The sequence below is a fragment of the Pongo abelii genome, chromosome 11 (assembly GCF_028885655.2).
Source record: "Pongo abelii isolate AG06213 chromosome 11, NHGRI_mPonAbe1-v2.0_pri, whole genome shotgun sequence".
In the NCBI taxonomy this organism is placed as follows: domain Eukaryota; kingdom Metazoa; phylum Chordata; class Mammalia; order Primates; family Hominidae; genus Pongo; species Pongo abelii.
Genome location: NC_071996.2, coordinates 95,742,636 through 95,769,840, shown reverse-complemented (window position 1 = coordinate 95,769,840; position 27,205 = coordinate 95,742,636). Strand labels below are relative to the sequence as shown.

The 27,205-nt window shown below is 35.1% G+C and overlaps 1 long non-coding RNA gene across 1 annotated transcript; it reads right to left on the bottom strand.

Annotated features, from left to right (window-relative positions):
- Positions 1 to 270: 270 nt before the first annotated feature.
- Positions 271 to 27,205, bottom strand: LOC103890003 (uncharacterized). Its single transcript, XR_654356.3, has 3 exons — positions 27,022 to 27,205; positions 26,181 to 26,264; positions 271 to 1,599 (listed from the first exon to the last, which is right to left on the bottom strand). It is a non-coding gene; the product is annotated as an uncharacterized LOC103890003 (long non-coding RNA).

Below are 27,205 nucleotides of genomic sequence, written 5' to 3'. Positions count from 1 at the left end.
CCTGGGTGACAAGAGCAAAACTCTGTCTCAAAAAAAAATAAAAATGAAAAGCTTAAATTATACCCTCATTTTAGAGATGAAAAAAGTATGAGGAGAATGAGATGGGTTCACTGACTTACACGTGACCACATGGCTATTAAGGGTAGATTGGGGACTAGAAGTCTTGCCCTCTACTAATCTAGTGATCTTTCAATCAAAAGCACTCTTTCACCCAGCATCCTGTTTTATGAAATGAACTTTTCATTTCTATGTATGTGAACAAGTCACATATTCTAGTTCAAAATCTTTAATATTTGTTATAATTGCCATAATTAGCATCATATAAATTGAATAGAAAAATATAAATGCTTTAGATATAAAATAGTAATTCTGGACATGGGACTAAGTACAAAAGATTTCAAGAGGCCAAGCTTAAGACTCCTTATGTACATAAAAACGATCACATACAATTAATGCTGAATTGTTCCCACAATTTTTTTATCGAGTAATTATGAATTAAAACTCTCTGTTTTCTAAAAACAATCACAAAGACAATTCTGTTAAGGTGAATTCATTATAATGAAAAACAATCTATAATTGTATGTGTAGATATATTTGTTGAATTTATGACCTTCATAGTCTAAAATTTAGGAAAGTAATGTTTTTGAATTGATCAGCACAGCTAATTAACTAAATTCACGTACTTAAAATTTGAAATTCTAGCAAAGATGTATATAAAAAACAATTAGACAATGTCCAACTGAATTTTAGAATTATCCAAAGTATTGCTAAGAATTTGTAGATGGGCCCTCATTTTAAATAATACTTGGAAATATTCCATAATTGTTTATGCCCAAAAGCAAGCAGGAATCCTTTAGTCCAGTTACACAGAAAATATGAAATCATAGGTAGGGCTTTTGATTTTTTGCTTTTGTGGGGTTTGTTCATCTGTAAGTTAAAGGTTGTTTCCATTAAGTGTAAATTTAATCAATACAACCAATATTTGCTACAAGGGCATTTCAGAATGCAAAGAGCACCTTTCTTGATTAACTGATCTTGAAGAATGCTTTATCCTTAGTCCTCCACGTGCCTACCCTTAGGAAAGCATGCTCTCTGCAAAGGTTGTATCTTTAAATTATATTTGCACACAACATAAATGAATGACCTGATCCCATTTATGTGAATTCCCCTCAGAAATCTCAGGGCTTGTCAAAAAGAAACATAATATTGGCAAAGCCACCTTTGTTTTCTCCAGATTTTTTTTTTTTTTTTTTTTGAGCAGATTGTTATGCTTGGCCAAAATAAAACCAAACATACGGTATTGAGAAATATATGAAAAGAGTGCAGTCTGAAGTGCCTCATGATCTCTTTTCCCTCTGCTTGCCTGTTGCCACTTTTTGCTGCCCTAGGAGTAGGCCTGTGTCTTGTAAATATGAAATGCTTTTACGGAGACAGAGAATTTCATATCGAAGACTGATAGATTTTGCACTTTCCAGTCCTTTTCCAAAGGGTCCGCTGTCCCTGGAGACTCCCAACCTGATGATGTCATAGTCCTCTTCCAGGAGCTGTTTTTAGTTCCACTTTAGCTGATTTCATGAAGTGTCAAATTCACCAAGCCTGCTGGGGTGAGAAATATTTTAGTCTCAACAGATTTGTGCGGCATTGGCATTTCCTCCTCATTATTGTTATACCATTAGGTTTTTATTAATGAGGCCTGCAGTGGCCCCAGGCTTATTATGCAGGATTAGAAATATAAAACTTGTTTTCTGGAGATATTTGGTGTCCTAACATTCAGATTTTCCAGCCCTCAAGAATGTTATAATAAAATTACTCAAGTCCTAGAAAAATGAGGCCAAATAATCACATTTATTCTGTCTTATTGTTAGCGTATTCCAACCGACATTTTTCTAACAGGTCTATTTTGGTTTGACTCAAAGCGTTGGAACCCACTGTGAAAACTGGCAGGCCATAGGAGACCAAATGTCTGTTCAGTGTTCTGGGATCTGCCAGCCTTGGCCATTGATGCTCTGGAATAAAGAGAGAAGTAAATGTTCTGCTGGGTTTTCTTACTGAGTGCCACTCAGCAAGCCCTGAAGCATCCACCCTTAAACTATTTTAACTGAACTGGCTCTGTGTTTATTACAAGAGATGTGGTGGAAAAATAGTCTCTCTGGGACAAATATTTTGTTCATGATTTATGGAACTGGTTGATTATGTTTATGTTTAGGAGTACTTACTTCACATGCGAATCCTCAGTGAAGATCTATGAACAGTTGTTTCTACTTTGCTCTTTAGACAAAACATGTAAGGAAAACCCTCAATTTTATTTAATTCTTCAATCCAGTGGTCCATTTTAAGATGGGAATTGTCTGTAGGGTATCAGTGAATTGTTATCTATCAGCCAGATTTCATCACATTTCAAGTGATAATATAAAGCTAAAATTTGAAACAATGGCTATGATTTTCTAGTATTTTCTTAAGGACTTTGATAAGTCAAAACAAGGAGTTCCTTCAATGCTTTAGTTTTTATCTGTAAAGACAGATCCTTAATATGCAGTATATAAAGATTCACACACACTGCATGTAGAGAGATGAATAACAGATGTGAATATTGTTTTGACTATCCTCCCATTGGGCACTGAGACAGACAGCAAGGGGTATTAGGAGCTACTCTGTAAACTAAGAGACTTGGCTGCTTCTCCTCCATTCTGTTTTTGTTGTTGTTGTTCCAGGTTTACTGAAAATATTACAGCATAGCAGAAAGATTCAACTGGCTCCAACTGGTGTTTTGAAATTCATCCCAACTGTAGGCTGAGTGACCTGCAGTTTGGACAGACTGCTGAAGTCCAAAGACTTCAACATTTTTTTTTTTTTTGCATGAAAATCTACTTCAATGATCTCTCCTTCTGCACATTGATGGAGATAGCTGTCACTAGGTCTCTCTGAACCTGCTTCATCCAATGCAAGACGTAGCACGCTATCTTTTTGTGGAGCTTCCTGCTAGGATCTCCTTCCACGCTTTCTTGTTCCTGTTGAAGTCATTCCCTTGGTGCTTGTACTACTTCTCAGTGATGACTTGGGCCACCTTCATGGTTTTGGTGTAAATGCAGCCCCTGTTAGTGGGTCCTAAGTAGAGAGGAGTTTATTGTAAATCTTGACTCAGTGCCAAGGCATTTAACTTCTCTGTCTTTAGTTTCCTCAGCTGTGCTATTTAAACAGTACTGTAAAAGAGCTTGAACTTTCCTCTGGAGGCTACAATGTTATTTGAATTTGTTTCTTTAAAAACTGGGAAGAAATGTTCAGACCCTGGTAGGAGCAGATCCTGAGAGTCTGTTGCTTGCCTAAAGCAGGCTGTAAGCTAAAAAATGTATATGTGTAAAGGATAGAAATATCATTTAATATATCTAAATATTTTCCTTGGAATAATCAAGTCACTAGATGTTAGTGTACTGTATAACACCATCTCAATTCATAATTACTAATTTTCAGATTCTGTAACATAATCTTTTATTATATGCTAAGTAGTATACATAAATATAGAAGATAGGATCAAAGCAGTCAGTGGAGAATCTGCAATATTTATAAACCTGGTCGTCCAAGGGCAGAAATAAGATTTGAACTGTTGCAGAGGTATCCCAAAAGAAAACAAAACAATGTTGAATCCTTGAAGTTGAATGTTGATTTGTTCAACCTTATGGCAATCTAATACCTTATGAATATTCTTCTAATCTTTAAGGCGATAAATAGCAAGCTTCATAAATTCTGCCTGGACAAAGGAGAAACAGAAACTCTAGCCACACTACAAGCATATGATTTGGAAGCGAATGAATGAGGAAGCAGATTCTGTATTAGGTATCTATTTCACAGCAGAGACATCTGACTTTTGAGTTCAGCAACGGTCACAAGGTCCACTTCCTAGTACACAGAGAGCACTGGTGCTGATGTCAGTGGCAGTGTAAGTCAAGTTCAAGGCTCTAAACACAAGCATCTAGTGGCGGGTGACAGCAAGCAAATTTGTGCTGTTCTCCTTGCTGCAACTTTGGCAGTGGTTTTGGACTTTGGTCTGTACTTACCCTGGTGCCCTGTTTCCTCTGTATTCTTACCTGTTATGAAAACTGTGTGATATCCTTTGAATAAATTTCTTTTCTGTTGAATCAGCCAGAATCATCTACAACTAACCTATATTTATACAACTGAGTACAGGCAATTTGATTATTTTTCCCCAACATAAGCTTCATGGAAACAAAAGCTTCTCTGGATCAGAGTGCCTCAATTCAAATCCTGGTACTGATAATCAATAGAGGTATGATTTTGGAGTGTCTTAATCTGTGCTTCAATTTTTTCATATGAAAAGTGAAATAATAAATATTAATATGATTATATCAGGTAATACTGGTACAGTGTTTAGCATAGTGCTGAGGATACACAAAGCACTCAATATCAGTTGGCTGATACAATAAAATAGTAACAATAACAGTATATTATGTCAGTCACTAATGAAAATCCATATCTACATGTTTCAATATTCTGGTTTTCACAAAAGTAGCTATTATTAAGAATATATATTTAAATCAAACTGCATAGGACTATTTTGTCTTTATTTCTTCACAATTTTTAAAGTTATTTATAAGACTCTCATTTCTTCTGACAACTCTACCACATATGAAATGTCTTTCTCTTGGGATTTATCTAATTTCTGTATTAAAATAGAACACTAAAAACTTGTGACAAGCCGGGCTTGGTGGTTCACACCTGTAATCCCAGCACTTTGGGAGGCCAAGACGGGTGAATCATGAGGTCAAGAAATTGAGACCATCCTGACCACCATGGTGAAACCTCGTCTCTACTAAAAATACAAAAATTAGCTGGGCATGGTGGTGCACACCTATAGTCCCAGCTACTCGGGTGGCTGAGGCAGGAGAATCTCTTGAACCCGGGAGGCGGGGGTTACAGTAAGCCAAGATCACGCCACTGCACTTCAGTCTGGCAGCAGAGCGAGACTCCGTCTCAAAAACAAAAAACAAAACAAACAAACAAAAAATTGTGACAAAGCCTGGCAATATTTGTGGCCCAGCAAGATTTTTTTAAAAATCAGAAAACCCTTGAATAAAACACACTTATAAATTTGCAGTCAAATTATTTACACGTTGAAGTGAAATATCAAATGTTATCACATCAATGAATCTGAAAGCTTTGATATTTGTCTATTGATTTTGAAGAAAAAAAATAAACAGCAACCAAAACACACGTGTACATTTACATGCATACACAGTACTCAATTTCATTTGCCTCATTATGTAAACTTAAAAATATTTACACAGCTTTTATATTACATTTAATTTTAACTATATTAGAATTAAGAATCAAATGTAAAGCATTGTTTATTTATTATGAAATCTAAGTATTTAGTTCTCCACTTAAATATAGGCTCTCAGTGGAGATATTAAGTAGACTTTTAAAATATGTGGCTTTATTCAATAATAATTTTTTATTCTTGAAATCTACTTATTAAATCTGAAAAATGAAATGGCATTTAACCTTTATTCTAAATACATTCATATAACTTGTCACCACCAATATGTTTTGATGCTTGATATAAACAGATACGGCTCTTAAAATCACCGTATTTAAAGTAACTCAGTTAAGAAATGTTAAAAAACCTCTTTTCTCTTTTTAGAATTGTGTGTGGAGCACAAGACATTTAAATATGTAAATGTCAGTGAGTAATTAATATATTCCCTAAACTATTGTAACTAGAGCATTTTATGCTATAATTAAAAGACTTGCTTAACTACTATAACTCAAGTAATGAAATTCTAAGGCAATGGGAATTATAACTTAGAAAATCAGCCTTGTTTTGATAGAAAGAACAAAAAATAGAGTCTCCAGCTTATTGCTCACGGCAAAAACATAAGAGTGTGAGCATTCAAGGGCACCTAGAAACTGACAGAATATTTCCCTTAAGTATTATTACCTTCTAGGTCACCTGCCTTTTGCTTTCTCTGCACTTTACCTTTTAGGTCATTTAGGTTTGTGATTGAATAATACTTTATAATTCTTAAGGAGTTCTCCTCATGTTAAGTTTCCTTTGTGCGAATATATTATATCCACTCTAATAAATGTGAATTATTTTGAAATAAAAGTAGGAAAATATTGACAAATGGTATAGCCTGCTCCTTTTCTAAATAGACAAATTCTTGACTTTATGGACTAATAAAATCCATTTAACCATTTAAGTTTTATATTACAGTTTCTTACTCTATTTTTAAAAATTTTCTGACTATACATTCATTCTCTATTTTGCCTTATACCTATTTATAACTGAATCAATTTCTACCATCAACTCAAACCTTGAGCCCTTCACTAGAAAAATCTTTATATATGTATAATTCTATACTTAATGCAGTTACTGCCACATGGAAGGCACAAAATAAAACTGGCAGAAGTGAATAAAGGAATGATTAGATGTTCATATACCTGTATTAAATAACCCAAAAGTTTATTTGTGGGCAAAAATCTCAACATGATCTACTAAACTAGAAAATTCATATTGTGTTTTGATGCTTTCATAAACATGAAATAATTCATATTCCAATTCTGTATTCTTTATATTTTATCTAGGAAATCTTTCATCTCTATTTAAAACAATATGAAAATTATGTGTTTTGATCTTTGTAATGTGAAAATGGGACCTTTTTACTATTGAAGAAAAAGTTTTAATGATATATGAGTTGGATTATGTTTTAAAATTAATCCTGTGTAGCAATATTTGCAGAAGATCCATACACTCCATCAAATTGCCATTTTATGGGTATAGTTAAGCAATTTTTTTCTGAGAAAAAATATCACTTTAATCAATATTTATAGTCCATAAAGGTCTTTCAGAATTGGAAAAATATAAATACATTAAGTAAGCCTTTTTGTACTTATATACACACACAAGCACATATAAAATTCTGTATTAAACTGAATAAAACACCCACTTTTGTCAATATATGCATGGGTAGTGAAAGCAAACTTATAAAGAGATTAATCCATTCCTAAGCAATAAAATCAGTAGTGCCAGTTATACTTTTTCATCAAACCAGCTTGGAAAATTCCAAGACTATCATTGCTTGTTTCTTTGCATGTGAAGCTGTTTTGTCTGAAGGAAGTACAGCAATTCACTGTTGTTATGTTAAAAGTAAAAGATTCTTACTGGAAAATGTAAAAGGCTCAGACCGATAGTAACCATCAAATATGAGGTTCTTCATATTATCTGTAATCACCAAATGTTTTTTTTTCTAATTTCTCCTCCTATTTCTTTTTTCATTCTATACATCTTCTTTATGAATCATGATTGTAAGAAAAGTCAACTATAGCTAGATGAGGCAGCAAAGGGTTTTTATGAGAATAATGTTAAGAATTTGAGAATTAATGACAAACTATAGGATCAGACTTTGAAAAGAGGTAAAAAATTAAAAGTAGGTCAGGAAATAAGTATTAAACAGTCTGGTTAGCACTCTGACCCTACCACAGTAGAAATCTCACACTACGGTCCTGGTGCTGCTCTCACTGAACACAACAAATTTGTTATAAATGAGCCCTAACCCTTCTTCTTCGTGCCTCTAACTCCAGATTAAAGTTTTGTTTGAGAGCAACTGATTAGCTGAGCCCAAGTCACATTCCCAAAACTTTGATCATCAGTGGGCAGAGAACTAAAAGTTAGTCCAACTTATACTACCATGGTGAGAAGCAGAACACTGCATCTCATATTAATACACAAAATTGGACAGTCCTCCAAAATGAGAGAAAGCTGACCCCAGAACAGCCCAAATACGCAAAGTGAAATGTTCATGCCATTCTTTCATATTGTGTCGTCACTGCTTAAGGTTTTGTGATTTTGTGATATATTAAGAAGTATATATATTTGGTCTTTGTCTCCATTATCTGACACAAAATACCTAAAATCCTTGGACTTTCCAAAATAATAAGCGTTTTACTGTATGCTAATGAGATGACTAGTAGCTGAGGGTTCCAGGATAGCCTCAGGATGGTGACTGGTTGCCAGGAGAACCAATCTTGTGATTAAAGGGTTGGAAATTTTAGCCCCAACCCCTGACCTTCTGGGAGGGAAGAGGGACTATGGGACCCTATTCACCAAAGGTCAATGGTTTTAGTCAATATTGCCTAAGAATTAAGGCTCTGTAAAAAACTCAAAAGCACAGGGTTCAGAGAATTTAGAGAGCTTCCAGGTTGGCAAACCTGTGGAGGTGCTGGGAGAAGGCGTGGAAGCTCCACCTCTCCTGGACACCTTGCCGTATTATTTTCTTCCATCTGACTACTCCTGAGTTGTATTCTTTTGTAATAAACTGATAAGCTAGCAAGTAAGCTTTTATCCTGATTTCTGTGAGTTGTTTTATGAAATTATTCAACCCAAGGAGGAGGTCATGGGAATGCTTGATTTAGAGACAGTTGGTCAGAAGCACAGATGACACCCTGAAATTTCAGTTGGCATCTGAATTGTGTATGGGGGAGTTGGCAGTCTTGGGGGTCTGAGCCCCTAACCTATGGGATCTGTGTTAACTCTAAGCAGCCAATGTCATAATTGCTTGGTTGGAAAACCCACATATTTGGTGTCAAAATGTTGACAGTACATAGAAGAGTTTTTGTTTGTTTGCTTTTCATTTTAGATTTAACTTACCACTGAATGATTGCTCAATCTGTATCTTCATCTACAAACCCATTCCTGGGCTTCATACACTTATATACAAATACTGATGAATATTTAAACTTATATATTTCACACATGCCTCAAAAACTAAATACAATGCATACATATTGTTATTCACCCGTTCCTCTCTGAAAAAACATCGGTCCCTCAATTCTTTTCTCAAAAAAAAGTACAATCATTCTCCTAATTGCCCAAATCAGGGAGCCGTTGAAATTACTGTACCTTTTCTTATCTTCCCACTACCTACAACAAATCATTTACCAAAATTGGTCGTTTCTATGTCTCACCACCTCTCAATCAACAGCCTACCACCTTCTTCCTTCAGGATTCAATATTTGCCAGATTATGGCAAACATCTCTTTTCTCTGTCTATACTATTGCTCCTCTCCCATACTTTTCTTCCATGCAGTCAATGTGATTTCTCTAAAACTAAAATCAAACTATGTGAAATAACTTATTCAAGGAAATCAAAAACTTTGTGTGATCACCAGTATGGTTTAAAAGTTCCTTATCATGGTTACAACCTGTAATGAGTTTGACACATGTTTTGTTCTTTGGTCTCATCTCTCAATATTTTTCTTAGCATCTTATAAACCAAGTTTATTAAATTACATTATATTCATATTTTAATAGAAAATATAAAATATTTAGGAATAATTAATGACTATATTAAATATACTCATTAATTGTAAGAAATGCTATTTTTCAGAAATAAAGTGTAAGAAAAGTATGTGTCTTATGGCTGACAGCTAGAATTCCATGAATACTTATATTTCCTGTCATTTCCATGCCTTGGCAGAAGCTACTCTGTCATCCTAGAAGGTACACTTCACCTCTGCTGTGCCCTTCACTAACAAACATTTAGTTATCTTTCAACACTCTACTTAAAAGCTGTGTTTTGGCAAAGTTTACTGACCTACTATTCAGCACCTTCCTCAATACCTTAGGATGCTCTTAGCAGCAGTATTCTGACTTCGTACCTGCTCTTGTCTCTACCCACATAGTTAAGTAGTGTGGTAGGCTGAATAATGGCCCGAAAGGTTAATGTTCTAATCCTCAGAATCTATAAATTTTGCCTTTCATGGCAAAGGGGACATTGCAGCTGTGCTTAAATTAAGGATCTTGGGTTTCGGAGATCATCCTGGTTATCTAGGTAGGCCAATGTAGTCACAAGAGTCCATATGAGCAGAAGGCAAGAGGGTCAGGGTAAGTAATGAGATGTGAAGTGAAAGAAAGACTGGAGGAATAAGAGGAAGAGGCTATTGACCAATGAATGAAGACAGCTACTGAATATTGGAAAAGACAAGAAAACAGATTCTCTCAAGGCCTCTAGAAAGAACCAGCTCCATAAAATTGTTAACTTTAGCCGGGTGAGAATGAATTTGGACTTCCATCCCTCCAGAATTGCAAGCAATAAATTTGTGTTGTCTTAAGCCACTATTCTTGTGGTAATTTGTTACGGCAGCCAAACAAAAACAAAAACAAAAACAAAAATGGATAAAACACTAAAACTAATTCTAATACATGGGCTTTCAAAATTATGTATTATATCTATCTCTGTCATCATTAGGTGCCTTAATGACAGAGATCATGTATTTATCTCTGTATCCCTGCACTTAACAAGACAGCCAGCATAGAGCTGGGAATAAAATTTGTTTGAAAGAATGAGTGAGTGAGTGAATGAATAATGTTCAGATATTTAAATGAATGCATTAATAAACAGAAATCCATAGATACATTTTCTGGTTTCTAAGAGACTTTGGACTTTCTAAATAATTCCAACAAGGTCCAATGATTGTACATAAACTTTGCATATTTGATTTATAGTGAAATTATGCTGAACCACTTGAGTTTCCTGAAGTTGCTAATGCTTGAAATTCAAGATATGAATTAGGACTATAATCATAGACTCTAGAATGTTCCTACTTTGATATGTCACCAATTGTGCTCTCTGGAAATAGAAGCAAAGTATGGGGTATAGGATGTTTATTAGGACTCACTACATATGAAGAGAGATGTCAGAAATCAGTATCAGGCTAAGGAAGAAGTCAAACCAAAATGCAGATTTGACAAAACATCAGAAAAGCTAGCAACGAGTTATGGAGTATTGCCTTCGGAAGTGACACTCTTAAGGTAAAAATGGCAAAGGCCTTTGTACTCTGTCTCATTCATTCACCAGAAGGAGCTGCCCTGACACATCTGTGACCTCTAATAGGTTGTCTGTGGTTTAGGCAGACCCTGCAGGAGTTTCAAGCTGGTTTGTAAGTCCTTCCTTGAAGGACTGAGCAGCCCATCTTTGTATCTACAATTAAACCCATGTACTGAAAGTTTCCTTCGTCCCACGTCGTTAAGAATAGCTAGAATTCCAGATACATCATCATCTTTCTTTTTCACCACGAATAAATGCTTTGTTTAAACTGAAATATATAAATGCTTTATTTGTTTGGAAATATATTTAACTCATTATTTTATTTAAAAATAGAAAATTGGGTGAAATTTCGAGAACTGGTAGATAGGTTGGAATACTTACCAGAATTACTGGAAATTATGACATTTGATTGACTAAGCCTGTAGAATTAAAGAAAGATCTGTCTCTGATAGAATGAAAGGAAAATATGTCTTTAGACACATGGTAATATAACATGTTATAAAGCAAGCAAAGACTTGTCATTTCCCATACTTCCTACTTCAAAAGTAAACAAATGCTACAGACTTCATGTAATTTTTCATAATACAAATCAACATGGGTACATGTAATGATATAATCATCAAACTATGCTCAGTAAATAAAAGCCTAGAATTTTCAATTAATTTAGTAAAGAAAAAAATGAAATAAACATTATTAAGTGAAAAGGATAATAAAGTCATTTTGATATTTGATTATGATAAAATATAAACAAATTTATATTAAGTAACTCATGGTAAACAAATAAAGGAGATGATGATTTTCCAAATAGTTGTTAAAATTTAAAAGTTTCAAATTACAAGAACATAAAGACCTGGTTGCAAGTCTACTGAGGTAATAGTTGTTTAGACTGAGGGACTGAATACAGAAGTTTTAAAAAGTCAAAATAGAAAAAAAAAAAGGCCAAGAAAGTATAGTTTAGATAGATTCTGGAAGCATCTTACTGCTGTCAATTAAGCTATTACTTTAAAAGTGGCTATAATTATGTGTATTCAAAGCCTGTTAATTTTCGGTATAGTATATAAGATTTAACAATAAAATATTTTCAAAGGGGCTATGAAAAACAGGAAAGATCTCATTGTTAAGCAGCAGTCATTTTCAGCTCAGTGTTTCACATAGTTTCTGTTACCTAGTAGCCATTAGTTGTTAGTTATTTGGTGAGTTTATTCTACCACCATCCCCAACACACTCTTCAGCTTAAATTATAATAATTTGGACACTGAAGAATCTTTGTAGTAGTGCCTGTGTATAACAGATTGAGTTTTTGGCTCCAAATGTTCACTCATACCCCTATGTAGTTTATTTGAAATGCTATCTTGACCCAGTATTGTGGTTTTGACTAGAGGCTGGTCAGTTCCCCCTTTCAAAGAGCTAAGTATTTGCCTTACTGTATTTTCACACTTGGGACCAGTAAGCACCTGCCTAAATCACTCTAGGGCCAGCTATCAGACAATTAGTGACAGCCTTTATGTCCCTGAGCCAATGAAATTATGCAAATTGGCCAATCTTACTCATTCTTGTGCTAGTCTCCATTAGAGAGGAACACGCTGGCCACATACTGGTATCTTCTGGAAATAGAGGCTTTTATAGACCTTAAGTCTGTGGCTCTTCATATCAAGCTGCCAATTATGTTTTGAGTTGCAGAAGCAGAACCAGACAAGCTGGGCACAGCTACAAAGGACTTCTTGATGTAAAATGGAGTAAATCTCAGCCCTCTGGCATATTCCACTTGCAAGAGGGGATGGCCTCCAATGTCCTCAGTCACTTGCCAGGTGCCATGGTGTTGGAGAAGTTTACCCCTCTTCCAAGCCTTTGGATATCTGGGAGCCACTTATGATTAACTGAGTGAAGAGCAGTGGGAGTTTGTAGAGTGTACAATGGCATTGTCACTGTCATACATGATGGAGCACAGGGAAATATTGCTGCTTTCCATTTTTTACCCAGAATGTTCCAGATAAAGAATTAAACCCAAGGGTCAGGTTGCTTGGCCAAACTAGGTAGTCATCTTAACACTAGATATCATGGTCAGCAAATGGCTCCATCTCCACATTTTTGCAAACTTTTGAACCATTGCCTGAGAGTTGTCCACTTCAGAGTAAAGAACTTTGAGAATCTCTTGCTTCAGAAGTATCCAAAATATAAATCAAGGTTACACATGTTGCTATTTATACTAAGGCCACAATACAGAGTCTTCCTGGGATAATACTTATTCCCTTTGAAGTGTCAGACATTACTGATAGTGACTAAGCCACACATTTCACATTCCAGAATACACAATAGTGGGCTCTTACAAAAGGCATTCAATGGAACTTTTCTGTCTGAGATAGGTCCCAGACAGCTAATTTAATTGGGAGACCTAAATGGGCCTATCAAAGAACTATATAAGTTACAAAATGACAAATGAATTCCTAAATGCATCTGTATCTTGCCCCATAATTTAATTTTTTAATTCAAGGCCCAACATATGTAACACTAATTTTAAATATTGTTCCCAATTCCCTTGGCTATTTTGAAAGTTAGGTACATATGACCTCTGTGTGTACTCATGGCGCTCTGTAAAAACATACACTCCTAAACTCCTATGCCTTAAGGAAGAACTTGTAGCAGTTACTACCATCTGTGCCTTTCTAAACATTAAAGAAGATTATTACTTTCCCCAAAAAGGAAACTACCTCATATCAGTCCACCCATTGACTCCCTTGGGGAGTGAACTTCCCATTTCCCAGTGCCTTCTCCTGCTCTTCCCACTTCAACTCGCCAGCATGACCTCCCACTCTGCATTTGTGAACATGACCACAACCACCTCTTCCCTTGGTTTCAAACAAATATCACTAACCTTTACATATGCTTTACTAAGTGTATACCCTCTACAATGTAACTACTGGAACTACCACCTTGACCCAAGGATACATCAAGATGTTATTATCATAAAACCACATAATTGATACTTTTAAAACTATTTACAGCTCCACTAAGATATTGTTAGGGACCCCAGAAATTCCAGCTCTGTTTTCTTAGTAATGCCATAAAATGGAGATCTTGGTGATGGACTGACCTACAAGGACTCTTTATTCTTCTACGTGTTTTTCTCCTATTTACTCCCATAATAAAATGTCTTCTATGCTCTTTTGGACAATTTATACTCTACTCTGTGAAAGTCTTTGCTACTATTTGGCCATTGAAATAAGCCAAATAAGCTCAAAACTGATGTCAAGACTTTAAGCGGTAGATTGTACAGTTTTTGCTGTTGTTTAATCACTGTCTGGACCCAGTTTTGAGGCCCAGGCTAGAGGGTACTCAGTTTCCCTTCTTGGAAGCTGATTAAGTCCACTCCCCAAGCCAATCACTCCCCTTATTGAGCTTTCAAACTCTTGGGCACTATGTAGGCTCCTCAATTGCCCCAGGGCCAGGTATCAGGCAACTAGACACACTCCCTAAGCCATGGAGCCTGAGAAATTGTTCAAGTTAGCCAATGCACAGGGATCCTGGGAAGCTAGTTGAGTCCACTATACTTGTTATATAAATTGCTCCGCCATAGCTTCAGCTTGCTGTTACCCTTTCTCTGGATGCAACTCCCTAGGTGGCCCTGCCTGGAAAATTTGGAGTTGTAAGTAAAAGAATTCTGTCTTTCATCTACTAGAGTGTTTTTATGATTTGTTGTTTTTATCAAAAGGATCTTTAAACTTTAAGAAACACCATATGCACACACTTTAACTTTCTCCCACTAAAGTTGGAGTACATGTTCCTGTCCCTTTACTTCACTGCTGTTTGATTTGATTTCTTTTTAAACAAAAAATATTGCTGGAAGTGAAAGTGAACCAGTTTTTAGTCTAAGCCTTCAAAGACATCTCATCCTTCCCTCTTGCTCTGTTATCGTTGTGAGAAAAGATACTCTGGGGTAGCTGCTATCCCTTCAGGAATAATAAACTTACGTGAAGCCAAGCCTCCCTAACCAAGCTCAGGTGGACTCAGACCTGAAAGCAGAGCCATCCAGTGGAATTGTGGAACCTTTCCAAGAGTGGGATTTGAATGAGCTGTCCCAGTTGACCATGGATGGATAAAAAGCAAATGTTTATTTTGTATGCCAATGAAATTTTGTGCCTCTGAAATTTTGGGTTTTTGGCAATAGTCGACAGCTACAATATGCATACATGTTTGGCTAAGTGCTCTAATTATGCTTGAAAAAAAAAAGGATGGCCTGCAACTTTTGAAATCTGCTTTAGCATTGGGCAGCTATAAAAGAACAACACACTAAAGAGATCTATCTTCTCTTTATTCTTTTCTGTAGACTGAAAATATTATGCAGAAGCAAGATGGGATGTCTGGAATGACAATAGATCATTTTCTTTCAACAGTGAATCTACATGCACAAATCCCTGAAATAGTACTTCTAATTTGACAAAGACTCCTCCTTAGTAGTGGTGACTGGTAGCCATGCCTGTTAGTTTATTGAAAATAAGCATGCAAGCTCTCCATTTCATGTAAGTGAGGACACCACTTCTCACACTAATGAGTGAAGAGAAATTGGTCATTATCCATTAGGATTCAATTATTCTAAAGTGGAACATCAGAACCAACTAGAATGGACAGGGTTAGATCCTGGATATCACATAGGGATAATGACGTATCTATTATCATTGAGTTCCAGTTAAAGCCATGCCATTGACAGGCAGAGCCCCTCAGCAGGTGCCAGGGTATGGTCATTTCCAGGTTTTGTTAGGACCACCTTTTCAGAAGAAATCTGTTACTAGAGGTTGATACATTATCTTGTTTCAAAGTGGCATATTTAATTTCTGAATTAAAAAGTAAGGCCAGGCTGAGTGCAGTGGCTCATGCCTGTAATCCCAGCACCTGGAGGCTGAGGCAGGAGGTTCACTTCAGCTAAGGGGTTTGAGATCAGCCTGATCAAAATAGTGAGAACTTGTCTCTTACTAAAAATCAAACAAATAAAAAAAATCAGCAGGGAGTGGTGGTGTGTGTCTGTGGTCCCATGTGCCAGCTACTCTGAGGCCAAGGCAGGAGGATCACTTGAACCCAGGAATTTGAGGCTGCAGTGAGCTATGATTGTGCCACTGCACTCCATCCTGGGTGACAGCAAGACCCAGAGACCCTGTATCAAAAGTAAATAAGTAAACATAAAAAATAAACGAGGTCAGAGATTTAAAGCTGGAGGCAATTCATGTGATCAATGAGTAAAATAGTACATTGCATTTCTCTTATTTGCTCAGTTTGGTCATAAGATAAGTTTAGGGAAATAAACCTTTGTTTATACTGTAAGGATAATTTTAAGATGCATAAAATATATTCTTTACACAACATTTATAAGGAAAACAATATTTAAGATTGAGACATCTCATTAATATCCTGAAAAAATATTTAGAAGTCAAGATACTGAAATTATTTTGAGGAATGAAAATATGTCAAAGTGTCAGCAAATACAAAGAGTGAATGAAACTATAAAATACTTGTTAGTTTTAAATTTATTCGACCTCGTACTTATTGAAAGTACGCAAGTAGAAATTTTGTCTATAGTTAAATGGTAAGTATTATGGGGAAACAAGGCAATGGAAGACCACTCTTCTCATGAGGAATTTATATTATAATAATTAAACAAGTCAACAATATAAGAATAATCCTGAGGCAAAAAGATTCATTCAATATTTATTTATTATAATTGAAATATATCTTCATTGTATGGATAAAGTTCCTGTCATAGAGAAAGTTTCAATGCTTTAGAGGCTACACAGCTAAATGGAAGTAGAGTCATAAGTAGAACCCAGGTCTCTGGACATGAAGTTCAGGGATAATGTTTTATTCAAGGATCTGCACATGAAAGTAAATAGGGTAGTCATAATGTTTTATTAAGCATGGTAGAGGTTCAAAAATGAGAAAAAAATTTAGTGTCAGTATCCCCGAAGTTTTTCTGGAAATTATACAATTGAAGATAGGTCTTGAAGGGTGGTTGAATATAGAGACAGAGGGCTTGGGGAGGTGAAATAGGCTAAGAAAAGCAACAATTTAAATTTTGGGTTTGAATACCAGTGATTAGAGAGTTAGCATGACTCAAGTGTTAATATAAATAAATAAAGTGTGGAAACTAAGTTTCAAAGACTGTGTATTATAAAGAAAACAAACTTCACATAATAAATTACAAAGGGGGTTTTGGAAGAGAGAAGTGTATTAGTGTTCTACCCTGTAACTACAGTTTTGAAAAACACTGTTTAACAATGTTATGCAAAAATAATAAAAAGCAAATAGATAAAGAAGTGATTGCAGTTTTGATATGAGAACTGACATATTTATTGTTGGTTAGGGGCAATTAAAATATATATATGTGTATGTATAAAAGATATGATAGACTCACTGAATTTCATACTTAAGGACATTTATTTCAACTAACTAAACATTGCCCAAGTCTCTTCTACAATACAGAACTAGTATTTGGTTTTCTGGTCCATGTTTGAAAACCCCAAGGCCACTACATTAGTATTTTCTTCCAGTAGTCAACTCAGCTTTTGAATATTTCTGGCTCTTGAAAAATGTTTTCCTTATTCAGGTCTAAAATTGTAGTTCAGTGCTTAGAGTGCTTTCTAATTTTCTTTTTCAACCTGTACACTTATATTTTCTTCAACCATGCATTTTATAATAATAATATTGAGCCTCTAAATGAATAATACTATATTCCTGTGTTTTGAAAGTAGGGAGTCCATATCCAAACATAAGACTTCAGGTATAACATATGCAGTCTATAGTAGAACAGAATTATCTTCCTCGGTATTCTAAACACTCAGTTTCCATTTGCATAACATATATATTTTTTTCTTGGACAAAATATCACATAGTCTTAAACTGAATATGAGGTCTCAGGTTCAATTCTTTTTCACAATGCTATTGTTAAAAAATCCTTTATTTACATGTGAAATTGGTATTTTGTAACCAAGTACCAAACTTACTCTTATACTTGTTAAATGTGCATTTGCTATTTAAATCTCTGCAAACTGCTTGTTCATTTTTAAATTTGAATTTTGTTATAAAATGTAAAAATTACTGTGTTTTGTAGCATCTACAAAGTTAATAGGCATATTGTCTAAATTTTTGTCAAAATATTGAAAAATATTGAGTAGGAGAAGAGTAAAAGAATCACATTGAATTGAAAGTAATAAATGACCAATTGGATTAAAGTCTGGCTATTGCTAAGAAACAAGGAAATAATGAGCATGTAGCTTAATAAATGGAAGGGAAGAATACCAAAAGTTCCTAGACAATAAGGAGGAAAAAAAGCAAAATAATCACTTTTATTTAATTATTGTACTTAAAATCAGTGCTACCGTTCCTAGTCTTTGCCACATACATTCACAAGTAAGTATGTTCCATACATTACACTGTAGAGTTACATAGTTTTTCTCTCTCCACTTAGGAATTCCTCAGGAGTAGAGGCCATGAACCATATATTGTTGGTAACTCTATAGTTCCCAGCAAAAGACTGGGTATATAACATTATCATAGTGATCACATGTTGATTAACTTAACAAACCATCTCTTTAAGCTTTATGGTCAAAATGATGTTCATGTCAATTAACGCCTTTTTAGATTTTGGAAAAATATTTCTGCATTCATTTTAAAAAGTAGATGTATAAAGAATATAATGACATTAAACATTAAAACACATTTAAGCTGGTTTCAAACAGAATTTCATATAGAACATGAAGCACAATGAATCTATTAAATGAGCCAGAATATCAAGTCACAGCTTCCTAAGCTATTAGAGGCTGTGTGGATCCTCTCTCAGCTGGAAGTAACTAACGCTAGGTGTCATAGCATCCTGCTGACAGCTTAGCTCTTACATGACAGTCGTGATTAAACATTATCCATAAATTTTTTTCATTTCATCAAATTGAATCATAATTTTCAAGGCAAATAAAATATTCATTTTTCACAAATATTCATAGAGCTGTCCTCAAATGAAACTGTGAGATTAGACTTCTTCCAAACCCAACTTACAGAGAATGAATTTTAAAATCTCAATATAATGTGTCAAAAGTGAAAATTAACTCCATATTCATCTTCTACGTAATGATAGGGAAAATTGTCCAGGGCTGCCCTCTTGTCAGATTTTCTATTCCAGATATGCATACAATAAAATACAATAGTGTTTTAAAAAATGTGATGTCCTTTAAGAATGTAATTCTTTATACTTATGAGGTAAAGTAAAGGTAACAAAGGAGCCTCCTAGCTTCCCACATCACTTCAGAAGATATTGGCTTCTGGTTTTTTCTTTGTTTTGTTTTGTTTTGTTTTCCCAATGAAATAAGGTAATAGGAATCACGGAAACCTTACACTATAAATTGACAGGATTCGAAATAAAAGCTATGTGTGTAAAAAAAATGAGAATTTCTAGTCTTTTTTGGTTGATAAATTATTTGAATTTTCCTTTGAAACTTCCTGAGGAACAAGTTTAAGGAGGCAAAGTTATCTTGTTAGTTCTTGTCAATTCTACTTCTGAAAGATCAGAGTAGTATTGAGAGAGGCCACCTCTGGGCCAGAGGCAAGAATTTTGATGCATTTATTTTGTATCACAACTTTTTCACTGAGCACCTGTTATATAACCTACAGGGCACTAGGTGTTACCTGGTGACAGGGAATGAGAAAAACACTGTCTATTTGCTAATTAATGCAACAAATATTTGTCAAAGCAGGCTCTTCTATAGGTGTTGGGGATAATGCTTTAAACAAAGCAGACAACCTCTTGTGTGTTTTATATTTTAGTGGAGGAAGGAAAGACTGAAAAAAATCCACATTATATTATAATGTATAATGTTGCATAGTGAATCATACTATGAACAAAATTGAATCAGGGAAAGGAGATAGAGAGAGTTCATTTATTCTTTCTGTTACCAAACAATTATTGAATGCATACAGCACTATATGCCAGGTCCTTTTAGGCAAGCAAGACCTATCAGTTAATAAAAAATTGAAAAAGTAGCCCTCATAGAGCTTACATTATATTTTAAAGGGAAAAGCAATAAATATTATAAATAAGCAAATGACATACAATCACAGAAGGCAAAATTTGCAACAGGAAGTTCCTCGTGTGCAACATCAAAGAAGGGAAGAAATTGATCTGATTAACAGAAGAGACAGCCCAAAATGTTGGTGCAAACTTGAAGTAGACCACTACCACATTTCAGCCCCACTCAGGGTTGGCCTTAGAGACAGCAACAAAGGTAACTTCTCCTCGTGAGCAGAGCTTTAAGCAGTCAACTCAGTCATTCATTTTGCATGAAATGAGAGATGACAAAAGGTACAGATAATATGTTGATTCCTGGGTTGTAGCAGTGGCCAGACTCAATGGTCAGAGTCCTCAAATGAAAAAGACTAATAAGTCGGGGCTAAAGAACTCTGGGAAGGAAGTATATGGAAGATCCTATAGGAGTGGGCACAACGCATGCAGATATGTGTAACTAATATTAGTTTCTACCAGAGAGAACCCATCTCCAGGGAGCATCTCTTCAACAAGGTAGACAGGATGACTATTGCAATGCTTGCACAATGAGCACATGACCAGGATGGTCATAGCAGAAGGATTAAGGCTATGCATGAGGCTAATTACATGTATTCATCTTCACCAAGGCTGATACATTGCTACCATTGCTGCAAGTCCAGCCTGAGAGCAGTGCATATCCATCGCAGAGTCCTCTGTGTGACACTACTTTTCGGGAGTTTAAGCAGCCACTCGGTGACAGGTCTATGAAATAAAACCCCTTCCACCAGAAAGGGGATAAGGATTGTCCTTATCAGAACAAATGCACATTCTGGACGTGAGTTTGCCTTTTTTTGCACAGTTTTTCAATCAACTTCGTCATTTAAGGGCTTAAAAAATGCCTGACATCTCAACAGAGCATTTCATGTGGGATTGCTTTAGAACAAGGAGCCTACTTTATCACAAAAGAGGTATGATGATGAATAGATAATCACAAGATTCGTAGGGCTTACTACTTGTATTCTATTACACTGATAGAATGAAGACTCAGTTAAGAAGCCAGCTCAGAGAGAAAATCCCAGGGTGTTGTCTTCTAGTGTACATTATATGCACTGAAGCATAGGTCTGGGAGGTAAGGAGTAGAAGTGGGATCCCCTGCTTGCCATTATTCCCAGTTATTTTTAACATATTCCCATGCTCAAAATACAGTGCTTTCAATCCCACCTTAGACTTTACTAGTTTAGAGATGTTATTTTCCAAGTGGAGAAGAAATGTATGAACTACCTTGAGCTCCTAATCCTGGTACAGCTGGAATGTACTAGTGGGAGTCATCAATCTTGATAATCATGAGAAGCTATAGTTGCTACTACACAGTGAGGGCAAAAAGAAATATGTCTGGAACCCAGTAGATTCACTGGGATATGTCTTGGTGCTTTTGTATCCAGTGATAATAAAAAATGTTAACTGCATAGAACACATGTCCAGAAGCTCAAAGTAACTTAGGAATAATAACCCCTAAATCCAAGGTCTGGATCACCCCATTCAGCAAGACCCAAAATTATAGCTGAAGGTGGCCAGCTGTAACTTGATTGGATAACATCATACAAAGTTGTCTGTGTGCTGTTTGTTTAAGGATGCAGCAGTTAACAATAATACTTAAAGACTGAATTTTTATGCTTCTTCTCGGGGAAGAATCGAAAGTGAGGATTGAATATCGTAGTACAGTGTGAGCAGATCTGACCTGCACTATGAATGGATTGTACCAAATTCAGATTATGCATTACCCATCTCTGCACACTTGCTTTGCTTTCTAAATTGGGTGGCACTCAATGGCTGGTAATATTCCCATCCTGTGCCCACTCTCATTTCAACAGACTGAAAACCTTGCTGGATATGCCCTATGGGTGCCTCACTTTCAACCTACATTGGAAGTCCTTCCTTTTCTTTCCCTGGGTTCCTGATTACTGCTGAAGTATAAGATGCTGCAGTAATTAATGCTCTATGGGGTGAACACTGAAGGCATGATACAAGCTATTTAGATATTTTTTTTCTCCCTGCTTCTCCCAAGGTAAACAGTCAGAGAAGCAACCCCTTTGAAGATGGCTCAGTAGACAGAGCAATCGTCTCAAAGTTCTGACCTGTTTAACAATGCCACTCCTTATATTTGTTTTCCCTTCTTCCCCTACTAACTTCTCATCCTCTTCCCAACCTCAAGAATTTCTTGGGTTGCACAATCAATAAAGTAGTTACTGTAAAAAATTTGCCTAGGGTTTGTGTTTTAGGGCAACAGTCCCCAACCTTTTTGGCACAAGGAACCGGTTTTGTGGAAAATGATTTTTCCATGGACAGGGCAGGTGGATGGTTTCAGGATGAAACTCTTCCACCTCAGATCATCAGGCATTAGATTCTCATAAGGAAAGTGTAACTTAGATCTCTCACATGCACAGTTCACAGTAGGGTTCACACTCATGAAAATCTGATGTCACCACTGATCTGACAGGAGGTGGAGCTCAGGTGGTAATTCTTGCTCACCTGCCGTTCACCTCCTGCTGTGTGGCCTCGTTCCTAACAGGCCACAGACCAGAACCGCTCCGTGGCCCGGGATTTGGTGACCCCTGTTTTAGGGAACACTAAGACAACAGGTAAAAAAAAAAAAAAAACAGTTGTCCATCTTCAGCATCACCTATGAGGACCCTGTGATATTACTATGAGAAAATTAGAAGATACAAATGTACTGAAAAAAAAAAAGTGTCTGTTTCCAAAGTTTTAAGCAGACTGTGCCTGAAAGCCCTGATTTAACACATATATCTTCAGAAAATTCATTTATATATCTCTTTGTGCAACATGACTTTTCAAATAAAAATCATTGTTCTAAATTAAATGTATTCATTTTTGCTTCGAAGTTTTCTTGTTCATGTATGAAAATTGAAGATACTGCTGTTAATGTGTTGGTTCTCCTAGCAAAAAAAAAAATTTCTCAACCAGTTAAGTAATTTCAGTTTATTACTTACATGCTTTATTAATTGTGTGTATCAACAAATGTTAACAAATAAAGCTCATGGAAGTTTATTCTGTAAAAGGTGAAACATTTAATATGATTGTGAATGCTATTGAAAATTCAGTTTAAAAGTTTAACACAAAATTATTTCTTTTTATGTTAATAATTCAAATGAAATTTTTGGAGTAGCATTCACTGTGGTAATAAAACTATAAAAACTAAATTACTAGGTTAAGAAATGTTGGCCGGGCACAGTGGCTCACACCTGTAATTTCAGCACTTTGGGAGGCTGAGGCAGGCAGACATGAGGCCAGGAGTTCGAGACTAAGCCTGGCCACCATGGTGAAACCCCATCTCTACTAAAAATACAAAAAATTAGCTGGGCATGGTGGTGGGCGCCTGTAATCCCAGTTACTTGGGAGGCTGAGGCAGGAGAAACGTTTGAACCTGGGAGGTGGAGGTTGCAGTGAGCCAAGATCATGCCATTGGGCTCCAGCCTGGGAGACAGGGCAAGACTCCATCTCAAAAAAAAAAAGAAAGAAAGAAATCTTAATTGGTTGTGCTATACATGTAACTCAAAATTGCAACCCAAATGTCCAATAACAATGATAGACTGGATTAAGAAAATGTGGCACATATACACCATGGAATACTATGCAGCCATAAAAAATGATGAGTTCATGTCCTTTGTAGGGACATGGATGAAGCTGGAAACCATCATTCTCAGCAAACTATTGCAAGGACAAAAAAACAAACACTACATGTTCTCACTCATAGGTGGGAATTGAACAATGAGAACACATGGACACAGGAAGGGGAACATCACACACCGGGGCCTGTTGTGGGATGGGGGGAGAGGGGAGGGATAGCATTAGGAGATACACCTAATGTAAATGATGAGTTAATGGGTGCAGCACACCAACGTGGCACATGTATACATATGTAACAAACCTGCACGTGGTGCACATGTACCCTAGAACTTAAAGTACAATAATAAAAATATATATATGTAATATCATCCTAAACAAGAAGTTGTGAAAATGTACAAATATTTTATTTTGTATATTATGCTGTATATTTTGCTCACAGTCAAAATGATAAAACCAAATAATTTTTATGACAAGGCTGATGTGATGTCTCTCAAAACAAAACAAAATGGCCAACTAGAATATGGTAACACAGTCTTTCTTTGTTCTCCATCATTAGCTAAAATTTTAAAGTATATGGTACTTAGAAGAACTAACTTTAAGCAGCCTAAATGTAGTCTACTGATACTGCATTTTTAGCAGTCTAAGTGTAGTGCACTTACTGCATTTTTAATAGTCTTATAATTTTTATTGCAGTTCTCAAAATTAATTGTATGTCTTTATTCAAAACATGTAATGAATATAGCCTCACAAAACTTACCTTTAAAAATCATAAATTAGTAAATTAAAACCGAAACTTGAAAACAGAAAAATATTAAAATTTTCTACAAACACAAAGAAAAATTGAACAAATAAAATAAGGGTACAAAGAAGTATAATGTTTAATTCTGAAATTTTGCAAAGTTGGCTTTGGAGTATCTCAGTCAGTGGGAAGAATCTTTTGAAGTGACTCCAGTTTTACTTGGATAAACTTATATTCTGCACCAGAATGAAATCAAACTGAAATTGTCTATGATTTGATCGTATAAAGGTTTACAAAAGTAGTCTATATAATTTTAAGTAACAAAATAGAAGACAAGTTTTGACTTCCAAAATATTTGTCAAAAATTATAATTGGAGGCAAAAGCATAGCACCTGCAAAAATATATGAGCTGAAATATTTATATATTTCATATTGAAGAAAATAGAGTTGATAATATCATTTATTTAGCAGAAATTTCTCCAAGCTTACAAGCTACTTCATTCTCTAGAGAAAAATTATTTTCTCAATTAAAAACTTTAGGATCCACAGAGACTGAGATGAGGGTTTCAGTATTTTCAAATTTATTAACCAAAAATTTTCATTTAAGATAATTTTTAGGCAAATTAAAAATAAATAGACAACATTAAAATATTTTGAACAAATACCACTGGCATTATATTAGAGTTGGATACTATAAAATTAATTAAATAATCAAAAATATATTAAATAAGTTACTACTTATACTATTTTAAATCTTCCAATGATAAATATAAGGAAGTTTTTTGGTGTTTCATGTACATATGCTGCTTTTAGTTTTAGAAAATACCTTTTGAATAGTACTATTTCATAGATTTAACACTATCATAACACCAATTGTTTTTTGTCAATAGTGCCTATGTCAAAATTATATACTTTAATTATTTTAGCTTTCCCTGTCACTCCCAAAAGTATTTTTTGGGGGGTATCAAATAGTATGGTCATCATAATGCTAGTATAGAAAACAAACAAACATGTAAATTACACAAATAAATGTTTGATATAAATATCAAGTGGTGAGGAAAAGGAAAAGAAACTTTTGATCGAGACTATTCTAGATCAGGTGGTCACTGAAGCTATTTTGGACAGGGAAACCTTTTAGCACGTATGTAGAAATGATGATGGAATTGTGAATATCTATTGGAAGAACAATCTAGGCAAAGGCAAAATATGAAAAAAAGAAATACCTCAGCCAAAACCCAGTCTAACTTATAGTAGTGAAAAGGCTAAAGAGATTGAAGGAGAGCCAGAAAGGCCTAGTGGCTGGAAATTACATGAAATTTTAGGGAGAGCCTGGACCAGATCATAGCAAGTCTTTGTAGGTTTTCAATATTCTTTTTCTTATTTTCTATGTGTGACAGAGAATAGTGGAAGTTTTGTGGGGTGGAGTGACATCATCTGGTTTATGTTTAAAAACATTCTTCTAGTTGCTGTGTTAAGAATAGATTGTAAGGATTGGAGCTAAAGAGGAAGGAATAATTATACAAACAGCAGTAGGAAAAATACTAATAATTAAGACAGAAAAGGAACTTAGCCAATTTGAACATCCTCTACATATGAAGAACTGTGCTGGACATTTACAAAAATTATCTACTATTGCTAATGGATATGTGTATATATTAGTTGATTTGCTTCAATAGTATACTGTAATTGAAAGTTTCAATTGCTTATAAGTTATTCAAGCATATATGAAGATAACATACAAATATATAGTTAAAAATAGTGCAATCTGAAACTTTCACAATTACTCTTAGGAGGATTAGTGTTCAGTACTGAAATTAATGAAATGATATTATCTCAATATGCCTATGCAAATATGAATAAGTAGTTAAGCTCAACAATAGCATAAGCAAAAGATTATGATAATAAGTTCCATTATCTGAATTAATGAATGGCTCACCTCACTTGATAAGGTCACATTGAGTCCCAGTGCATCTCGTAGTACAATTTTATCATTCAGCTCTATGAATCTGCTTAACTATTTCTGTATATTTTAACAAGAAATAAAAATCACAAAGAGATAAAGGTAAGTTGCCTGTGGGAGCCTGAAAAAAAAATCAACCAGAATAACAAATTCTTCTTGGTTTAGAATATTCCCAAATTGTATGCTTTTTATTTTTTTTCAATGATTCACCATGCAGGTATTTAAATGGTAAAGGAGGCATTTAAATGTTTCTTTGACATAAATCCCTATTTTAATCTCTAGTTAAGGTTCCTCAAATTTCTTGTCTCATACATCTAGTGATTAACAAAATTATATACATGGTGACATACACATAAGATCTATGAGGACCTCACTTACTGAATATTCAAATGTGATTATTGTATTACTCTCTACCTCTGTGAGTTCCCTAAAAGGGAAATTGTGTGCCCTGAAAATAAATTTATGTGTGATTTTGTCAAATTATCCTTGGAGATAGAACCTGGAAGCAAAACATATTACAATGCCAAATGTGTTTCTCAAAAGGCCAAATAAATCAAATCTTCTTCAGGGAAAACATATAAAGGCTGGATTACAACATCCATGCTCTGCATTCAGACTGAAAACACCAAAGTTATACAAAACTTAGTGGCCCTATCAAATCATTTAATTATTCCCTGCCAATTACACTAAAACCTCTATACTTTTCAAAGCATTTTTATTTTGTCTTCTAAATGTTAGTAGTTTAAAAATAACCATGATTTAAGCCATTATTACTATATTCTTAGCTATTATATACATAACAAAATCTCTTACTCACCCCAATTAGAGGAAGTTGCAGACACAGGTTATGGCATAGGGCAAAAAGGTTGCTGCCTAATTGAAAAAAGATGCTGTCCAGGGACCTATAAATAGCTCTTTAAAAACCTCCACCTTTGCTATCATTTTCATTCAATTTATGACTTTTAAAACTGCAGTTCCAAAACTAGGTGCCAAAGTGCCTT